This window comes from Tyto alba, unplaced genomic scaffold, assembly GCF_018691265.1.
Source record: "Tyto alba isolate M040663 unplaced genomic scaffold, T.alba_DEE_v4.0 Super-Scaffold_26, whole genome shotgun sequence".
NCBI lineage: Eukaryota > Metazoa > Chordata > Aves > Strigiformes > Tytonidae > Tyto > Tyto alba.
The window spans coordinates 4,457,442-4,467,900 of NW_024881300.1; positions in this window are offsets into that span (position 1 = coordinate 4,457,442).

Genomic DNA, 10,459 nt, shown 5'->3' on the forward strand with positions numbered 1-10,459 from the left:
CACCTTTATATTGTCTTTCAACAACTTCAGCAGGCTTTGGCTGCAGAGATTCAGTCTTGCCTGGCCCCTTGCCCAGTCTCTGATTGCCTCAGGCCTGAAGTAGGAGGGAGCTGTTAGAAAGCAGGGCTACCCTTAGCTTATTTATTTTGATATTATCTTGCCTGTAACAACCTTCACAATTCACCTCCAGCCCCTCCTCACCACTGATGTCCGTAGGGGCTGCACCAGTGCACGGGCAGAGTTGTCCTTGAGCTTAGCACCAGTTTTCCTGTGCTACTGGCAACTCTAATGCAAACAGGAGTGTGACTGGGCAACAAGTGGAGCTTGGAAGAGATGCAGATTGGAGCTTTGGGGAGAAAAGCCTTATTTTGCTTACTCTGTTTAAGTGAAATGAGAGTCTGCCCCATTCCCTTCCTGATCACTAGACAAAGTCTATGGCCTCTTCACTGTTTTTTCTCAACTTCAAAACCGAGGGGTTTTAATGGGTGTGTTGCCACAGTCAGTAGTTTCTACGTTGGGAGCTCCACTTTAAACACAAGCTCCTTCACAGAGATTCTCTCAGTACAGTCAGGCATTTTGGCTATTTTAGTTAAGACCAAAATTATATAACAAAACCTTGTGACTGTGTCTGCTGGTTTACTGTCAGCTTTCCTGTGGACAGCAGCAGAGTTCTGTATGCTTCATTAAGGTCTCCTAACTTAGTTGGCAGATGCAGCCCCAGTTCTGCTACGCGTCCGAGGGTATGAAAGTCTTAATAGGGCAAATTCAATTGTAAGTATGGTATGCTTCATGGTAATGTATAACTCATGTGTTTCCAGCTAAGGAAAACAAACCCTTCTTACCACAACTATGCGCCCTCCAGAACTCCATCCATATGTCAGAAAGATATTTGAGTCATATTTTTGTCATATTATTTAAAGTTTTAAGTACACCACAATAGCAGGAGAGCAAGTATGCAGATGGGCCTTTATATATTTTTTTATATATATATATTAATATATATATTTATATATATATTTGAAAGAAATAAACAGGAGTTGAGAGCAAAAAGGAAGAGAAAGTGAGGCATTTCCAACCAACTCACTAACTGTGACTTTGCTTAGATATCTGAGGAAATAAAGGCATCGGTAACTATAATTAAAGGGGAAAAGGAAGGCATGCAATAATAGCAGTAGAAAGCAGAAGATTCAGTGACTGAACAAAAACAGTGGGAAGCCCAGAGCACAGCATGGGTTGTGTCAAACCACGCAGTCCATTTTACCCTGTGTGTTGATGGAAGTCTGGACACGAACAAAGATTGTCCATTCTGTAGTGTTAACAGATAGCTGCTTTGCTCAAACAAGTTTTGGGATGCCTTTTTAAGAGCTAACACTGAAGCTATCCTAATGCCCATTAATAAGACAGGTGTGGCTGCAAGATTGTAAGGGGACCAGCAAAATTCAGGTGTGTGAGCTCACCTAACACTGTCGTAATCTGCCCTGAACCACAGCTTTTCAGATGCTGCACATTTGTAGCTGATGGTGAGAAAGCTAGGTAATTCAAAGCAAGATCAAGGATTCATACTGTTTGGCAGTCAGGACCCATGGAGATCATGGCAGTGTCTATAAAGGTACTCACAGGTAAGGCTGATATGACATAAGGACCAGCATAGAATTTTTCTGTGAAGCACATAGCAGAGATGTATTCTGAGCATTAGAGTACAGGTTAAAAGAACTATTTTGTTAAGAGGAAAAAGGCAGGAAGAGTGGAAACAATGACAGTCATGAAAAGAAGGAGTGAACGCTAAGGAAAAGGCTTGATGTAGCTTGTTTTTTAGGGACCAGTTGCTAGTTGTGCATTAAGAATAAACATTCTGCTTTTTCTGCTGACTAGCCAAAGTTGGTGACAAGCAAAAAGTCAGGGGAAGCTCTGAGGAAAAGCATGCATATAACAGGGAAACTTCAGATGCTGGTTACAGGTGCTTTGCCCAAGCGTTGGAACTCTTTATTTCAAAGAAGGTTTGAGTCTGGAAGTGTGTTTTAGGATTAGTGATACTGGCTGAGCTCTACCCAGCTGGCTTGGGGAATCTTTTGGACACTGATATGCGGGACAAGTTCAACAGGCTGGGATTTGGCCTTGAACAGTAAAACAATAAGCTCTTTTTCTTCGGTGGAATCAGACCACATATGTGGATGTTAACAAAGGATTATGGAGCTGTAGCTCAGTTCTTATAGAGACATGGTGATTAGTTAGAGAGACTTGTGAGCTTACTTCTTCCCAGCAGCAGAGGGGCATGGACCTGCAGGAGCCAAGTGTTGGTATTTCACCCATGCTTCACTGGGCAAATGACAGCAACTCTGTGCTGTTTTTTCAGTCTGTAGTATGATGCAGTTATCTTACTGAAGGGTTTGAAAGGCACAATCAATTACAAAATGCATTGAAACAGAAAAGTGCTATCAGTGCAAAGTGGTTTTATCTACTGCTGCACACCCAAAGGATTTAATTTTAAGGTGGAGACACATTTTTTAATGCCCATGATTTGGATCAAAACAATTGGAAATAATAAAGCCTTGGGTTAGTGGTGTTGGAACCTTGTTCTTATTGAGGTCAGTGGCAATTCTGTCACTGATTTCAGCTGGAAGAGGATCAGGCCACTTTATCAGGAAGCATTAGGTAAATACAAGAGTTTCCAAAACTAAGGATCTGGAATATTTGGAAGGCTTAATTATGCAGTGCTAGTCCTCACTCTGGTAGTCCAGTGGCTCAGTATAGGCATTTTATGTCAATTAATTTACTCCAGGATATATTAACTTGAAATTTTAAGGAAACTGCTAGCTTCACTGTTGTCTACAGAGAAAACATGCAGAGAAGAATGTTTGAATAGCCTAGGGATTTTGGCAGAAAGTGAACATAAGATAAAGTATGTTAAATGAGCAAAGGGAAGTAATTTGAAAAGATGTGTGCCATTAAAATTGGTCATATGATCCAGGAAAGAAGTTACAAATAAATACAGTGCACCACTGTCGTGGAAATTGAAAAGTGACAGTAGATTGTGAGAAACCAGTAGAAAGAAAGAAAGATAGAAAGAAGCCCACAGAAACAAACAAGAAAAGACCTGTGGAGATTTATCCCAACATAAATCTAGTTTAAAATGTATTGATATTTGGGAGATGCCTCTGACAGTTCTGAAGTCAAACAAGAAGCATGGCTTTTGCTCTGAAGAATTTCAGAGTGTATAGATCTGCTAACAATTTATATATCAAAGCAGTCACCAAATGGGCTGGAGAGGCAGAGCAACAAATCATTTCCAGAAGCTGCCATTATCAGGATTTAGAAGTAATGTTAATCTCAATGTTGCTACAAAAGTGAATGTTAATGTCTGTATTTTAAATAAAATCTGATTTTGATTTTGGTATGGAGGCTTAGAACTCCTTGAAATTGGTCTTGGACAACCATGCTCTAGCCATGTCAACTGGAATCTTTCAACATATAAATGACAGAAATCTGGAAAGTTTTCTAAACTATACATACTGTCTTGTTAAATCACGGTGCGGTGTTTCATCTGACCATTGAAGACCCGTATAGTAAGTAGAGCTAACAGAGAGGTACACAGGTGACTTTCTTATTAAAAATCAGAATATCCCTCACTTATTTCTGATGTTTTTCTAATGGATTTGTGCTTCCAGATTATTTTATGCCTTTGCATTCATTTCTTATTTTGGAAAGGAAGATCTTTTAATAATGTTTAGCATCAGCCTCCTCTACCCCTGCAATTTGCTGTCCTCGTTGAAGTGCTGTTTCTCTGCAAAAGCTCATAACGTGTTATATGAAATGTCAAGAATGATAAAGCAAAACACAGAACCTCTGAAGCAAAATGTGCTGCCATGAATACCTGAAATCTACTGAACCACTGCTTTATTATACTTAAATTTCAATAAACACTTTTCTTAAGAGCTTGTGTTTCAGTAGGCAGGGAAATGTGTTTTCTATGTAAATAGTAGTGTTTGCCTTTTCTTTAAAAAATGTGTTCTCACCACAGTGGTAAATCCTACAAGCAGGCTAAAACACAGTTTAGGCTGTGAGATATGGAATAAAATCTCTAAAACCTCTCTCTGCGCTTGTTGGATTGCCATTTGTGGCCATAGGGCAAGAATGCCTTAGAGAACTGTTTTTCACAATGTTTTTATCTACATTCAAGTTTTGAAAATAAGAGAGAAGCAAAGAACCCAAAACATTTGATAGGGTGCTAACAAGCTCATTTGCCCCCTTCCTCGTTTTATGTCTTGCTCTAGGTTTTATATCTTTTCTCTTAGCAGGTATGTGTGGCACAAGATTTACTTCTGAGTGCTTATTACTCCTTAATAGAAAGCATTTAAGTTTTTCCATAAGAATGCTTTCTGTTCACCTCTTCCTTGATAGTGTTTTTATGCACTTACTTTACCCTGAAGTATCACTTAGAATGCTGCTCAGAGGCTGTCGAGGGTTAGTGTAACTGTTAATGCATTAAAGTTGGATGCTGGAGGTGTTAATGCTTTGCTGCCAGTTGTGTTTCAGTGCTAGCTGTCTCTGGTGTCAAAGGACTTCCTTTCCTAAATGCAAGGCCAGTGTTGTCCTTGTCTGAAATCTTCTTCAATAACTCTGCTAGCTCTCCCAGTCACCACTTCTAGTTTCCCAAGAAATCGGGCTTAGAGCGTTGAACGTTTGAATATATCTCTTTAATTGTTTCAACAAATGTTTGCAAATGTAACTGGTTTTCCTTCATGGTCATTTCAACGTGTTTCATTTGCATCTCGTGAGGGCCAGTTCAGGGACCAAGCGGGAAGACAAGTGAAAAGGATAGAGTATAACAGGCCCAGTTTGTGACTTCATCCTTTGCAGAAATATCACTTGAATAATGTTTTCAGAGTAAAAGGCAGAGCCTCCACTTCAGTTTTATCTTCTGCTTATGCTTTTGTACTACTCTTCTCCACATAACATCTGAGAGCTTTTGTGTAGTTTCTCAGGTGAGACAACTATTAACTGTCATGCAGAGCTCTCTTTTTCTCCTCTTTCTTTCCAAAGAGGAACATTATAAAGCAGCAGTATAATAATAACATTGCTACCTGTATTATATCAAGTGCTGTGGTGATTGCTTAGTTTTGCACAGACTAGAAAAAGGCTAGAGTTGCAGTGTTCTTAAGTCTGCTGGTGGTTTATTTGGTGAGGCTGAATCGGTTCTCAAGCTGGTTTACTGTGGCTAAAACTGGCAACCACAGTGCTAAGGCACATCTCCCTTGGGGGTAATGTCATAGGAGAAGGTAGTTTAATGAAGGAAGAATGGAAACATTGGAGAATTCTTTGGTTATTTTATGAGATTTCATTTTCACGTTCTGTATCTCAATGTAAGTTTTCTGTCGTTGCATGAGAAAGTTGAATGTCAAGACCACTGAATATGCTTGGATAGTTTAAAATGAAGAGTCAGTGTCATAGCATGGTTGAGCACAAAGCTTGTGGCTGAGTTTAAATGCTTCTGAGGGGAGAATAAACATGTTTAAGGAACTTCAAGATAAAAGGCCAGGGATTTTAGCATGCTTGTTGTGCTTCATTAAAGAGAAAAAGCAATGTGGAGAACTACCAGTGTCCTGTGACACGGTGGTCTACTTAAATGCCACTGAGCAGATCCTTGGTACAGCTAGAGTTGAAGTCTTACTGAAACAAAACAAAAAAAAAGCTAATTGCTCTTTTGGGCCACACTGGTTTGCTTGCTTTAGCCATTTGGGAATGTCTTATGTAATAAGCTGGAACATACTGCTGCAGGTGCAGAAGTTCCTATCATGTTTTCTGGAGAGAAGTCCAGCGGATAATTGTACCATTTCTACTAATAACTCTGAATGTTTAGTACTCTGACCTTGTCTTTCTGAAAAGGAGACTGTATTCTGTTGTTTCTGTGCATTCTTAAAGGCAGAATCATGACACCAGCTAGATACTGCAGTGCTGCTGGAGTGGAAAGCTGCTGGCTTTAGGGCTAGCACTAGTAGTCTACCACTAGCTGCCCATAATTGCACCAAAATTAAGAAGCTCCATAATTATGAGGAGTACAGTCATGCTTTCTTCTACCCTGCCCTGCCTGCTGCTCGCTGTGCAAGCCTTTGAGGGGGAGGGACTGGCAGATGCCTGTGGTTGCTCTGCAGAAGGTGGCATTCTGCATCTGGTGCCTCTTCCTGTGGCAGCTCCGGCTCCTCAGCTCCACAGCAAACTCCCCAGTTCCCAGAAGTGCCCAATGAATTAATTAGTTCATGTTTATTATGTGCCTTGATGTAGAAAGTCATGTTATATAAGCTCTTAACCTACTCCTTGGTATAGAGATGCAAGACTAATAGTTTTTAATTGCAAAAATTACGTATGCTGGGAAACACAATCCCATTGTCTGAATTCCAGTGAGTTTTTCTTTGTGGTTTCCTGTCACCATCCAGTTGACTTTTAAGAACATGTGATTTTTAACTTTTTTTTTTTTTTTTAGAATGGATGTTGCCTGATATTAAAATATTTAGATTTATTCTGATTTTATTTTTAATTGCATACAGAGCTGCTTTGATTGAAAATATTTAGACTGACGAAACCCATGCCAGTAGACGGTATTTGTATTTGTGCTCAGCTCTTCAGGAAATTGCTTGTCTGTGTCTGTTGCTTGGCTATAATGCACTTAATGAAAACAGCTTTTTGTTGTTGTTTCTTAGAGTAAATCTGGAGTAGAGACTTGGGAGACAAAATGCTCCTGACTTCCCAAATAATGATAAGAAAAAAAAAGTTTAAATCAATTTTTATGTAAGCTGTATTATTTCTCTTTCATTGTATTGCTTTGCTTCAGAAGCCTTGGAAAGGTTAGGGTAGGTTTTGCTCTGGGCAAATGATGTAACTGATAAAATCAGCAGGAATTAACATGGACTAAGTGACAGTCCATCTGTTTCAAAGTTCTTTATTCCACTACCTGTTGTTCACAAGTAATACTGCAAGTTGATGAAAGCAAGAGCTTTTTTTTACTTCTTCCTCTAATGAGGAATCATTTCCTTGACTCTGAGTCTTGTTGGAGGTTGACAAGTCCAGACCTCATATAGTCTTTGCCTGAAAAGATGGACACAGTAATATGGCAGGAACACATTTTTTATATTATATATATATATATATATAATTAAATACTAATATTTTTGTTATTTATTTTATTCTAATTTAACTTGTGAAAATGTGAAGTTAACCTTGTCAAATGCTTTGATTCTCAGAAGACCAAGTAGTTCTACCTTCTGCTTGGGGAACCAGGGTTAGCCTCAGATAGTGAATATTATAAACCAAAGTTGCCATCTACGAACTAATGTGAAACACATTTTAAGAACCACATTTCCAGTCAGTAGTTTTGAAAGGTTAAGACTGTTAGGTAAGAGGTACAAATTCAATAAAAGCACATTCTATATTCAATATGAAATTCTTGTGCACATGTATAAACAGTGTAATTCTTGGGCTCTGGAGGTCTGATAGAGGGCTTTGGAAAGACACTGCCAGAGTTTGTATGTTTGCACATAGTCCGTAAGCAGCATGATTTGGAACCCAGTCATGTCCTGTGGTTTCCTCGTATCCTTCATACTGGATGAAAAATAAGCTGTCATTCATGGCATTGTGGAAACACAACTGCTTAAAAAGACAGTCATTGGATGTGGTAAATTTTCCGTTGTTTGTAGCCTTTAAATCAAGGGTTATCTAAAAGTGACCGTGATAGATGTAGTAATCAGTGGCTGAAATTTGAGGGGACATTTAAGGAGATCAGGCTAAATTATTACAATGTTCCTTCAAGAGTAAAAGCTACAGAAGCAATACTGAGCATATGAACAATCAGAATTTTATGTACTACATGTATGTTGAAATGGGTATCTACTGTTCTAAAGCACTTGGGGGGGCAAAGGCGGGGAGCATCACTTTAACCCTCCCTTCCCCAAAGTCAGCATGAAGACTGAGCTATTCTAAAGTGCTGTGCAAATAGGAAGGAAGAAAAGAACATCCCTCCTTCATCCATAATGCAATGCTGTTGTGTTTAATTCTAGGTCAATGGTTTTTTCTCCTAATAAACATGTGAATCTTGCATTTTGGTAAACTAAAAGTGTGTTTGTAAATAGCTATCAGTACTGTGATACAGATAAAACCTGTTCATGTTAATAGTATGCACCTATCCCATCAGGGAAATGGAGAGGTCTTGCCAATATAGATTAGATCATGATGAATATTAGACAGTAAGGGAGAATAGATTAATCTATATAAATGTGAAGTATTTAGTGGTATTCTTCAGCTCCAGATAATGAAATGCCATCAAGGCACAGTTAAATTTCTGTTTATTGACAAACATCTGCTGCGGTAAAGAGCCTGCCAGGAGCATGGTCTATGCTTTGAATTGATTTTATATCCTGATAACTCTCCATAGTTGTGTGAAACATGCCCAAGTGCTGGAATGGAATTCACTAGTTCTGTCTATAGTAATAATTTATCTATTACCTCGTCTATGATTATTCCTCTTCTGCTGACACACACGCCCTCACACCCTGCACCCGCAAATAATAACAGAAGGAAGACCTCTGTTTTGCCCCTCTAATGACAAGGTAGTTCATCTCAGAGTTTTGAGCTTCTTGAATATTTATTTTATACTGTCAATACTTTGTTAATATTTCCATGGTGCTTGAAGCTTTGGTATCTGCCTAAGTGCAGTAGCAGCTGTGAAAGCTGTTTGGTCGAGAAAAATAATTGTTGGACTCAAAGTGTAGCTTTATGTTGTTGCTCCTCAGGATCTGACAGTGAGTTCTGAAGGGTGGGATGACGTGGGGGAGAGGAGACCAGTGCTGTCTTCCCAAGGGTGAAACACAGGCATAATCTCTGGGGAGATGAACCACGTGGCTGGTAATCTCAGATACCATTTATTCTACCACTTCCCTTGCTCTTTTTGTGTGGTCATTCTCACTTATGGGCTCTATACCTTTAGGTTAATCCTGAGAAATTATTGGTGGGTAACTCTGTACTTTAATTGTTAATCAAAGACTGGATTGCACTGCTCTTCCTCCTCTGTCATGCTCCAAAGACCAGTATTAGGGGTGTGAGTGTGAAGCGATCATAGCTCCTAATTAGCAAGATTTCTCACTATGTCTATTCTCAAGCACACAAACGTCTTTCAGACTATATTTTCACTGGGATGCCATAATTGTGCCATACCTGTTATTTGTAGAGCCAAGGCCTGCCTAATTTCCTGTTCTCCAGGCTGAGAAGTTGACATACTAGTCACATGCCAAAATCTCTAAAAATTGACTTTGCAAAGGGAATTCTAGAGTTAAATAAACAGTTTCATGTGTTGAATTATACTGGAGAATTGCAGTAAGGTGACCAGTTAAAATTACATTCAGGTGGTATCAGTTTAAAGAACAAAGAATTTAACAATGTGCATGTCTGGAAAAAAAATACAGATAATGGGTTGGAATATAAATAGTGCATGGCTGAGATACTGCTGAGACGCGGGCCAGAGCAGAGGTTTACTGGCAGCACACTGTGCTGCTATAAAGATGATCTTTGCTCTTCAGACTGGCAGGAATTGCTGTGGGGGACTTACCTCCTACAATGAGGAAATGCCTTGAACCCTCTCAGTCACTCCCCACCCTCTCCTGGCTGGAGGCTGTGCTGTTTTGGATGATTTCCCTCCTTTGGCTTGAGGGTATGGTCGCTAAAATGCAGAGCCTGAGGGACATAGGGAGGAGGGAGGGACAGACAAACTGAGGAAAAAGCTTCCCATAAGTGAGTACAAAGTATATATAGGGGAGTATACATAGCAGCGTATGTATGACAGTCCTGGAATATAGTACAACAGTTCTCCCTCTCTTTAAAGAAATGCCTTTGTAAATGCATTTTCACACTTATTCCCAACAAAATATGCTTTCCTTTTGATGTTTTAAATACCCTTTATCTTTCTGAATAGCTTGGTATTACCCCAAAATAACTGACACAAAGGGAACAAAATCCTGCAAGCCTCCTGCTTGGCAGCCTCTTGCTCTTCATGGAGGACTCGGAGGGATACAGCTATTTTCTGTGCTGCCGAGCTTGTTCTAGGGCATGTTTTTGCTGTGGGGGAGGAGTGGGTTTGGGCTTCATGAAGGCGCTTTTCATTAGTTCTCACTGAATTAGCTCCATAGGGTGGCTGGTGCAGTGATTCATTTTAGCCTGCAAGTGGCATTGTTTGTCTGGTTACTGGACTCGATAGTCTATCTGAAAACCTTACCTAAAATGAAGTATTTCAGAATAGCTCTTTCTTTTCAAATGTTTGTCTATGACAGCCTGTTTGCTGACTCTGGAAATAAAATCAAACTAAAAGCAATGCTGTGTCAACTGCAATAACTCTCCCTCGGTTTGCTCTAAACCCATCAATTATTGTAAAGCCACTTCTTGGCAAAGGCTTTTCTCTCCTTGAACTTCAGGAACACTT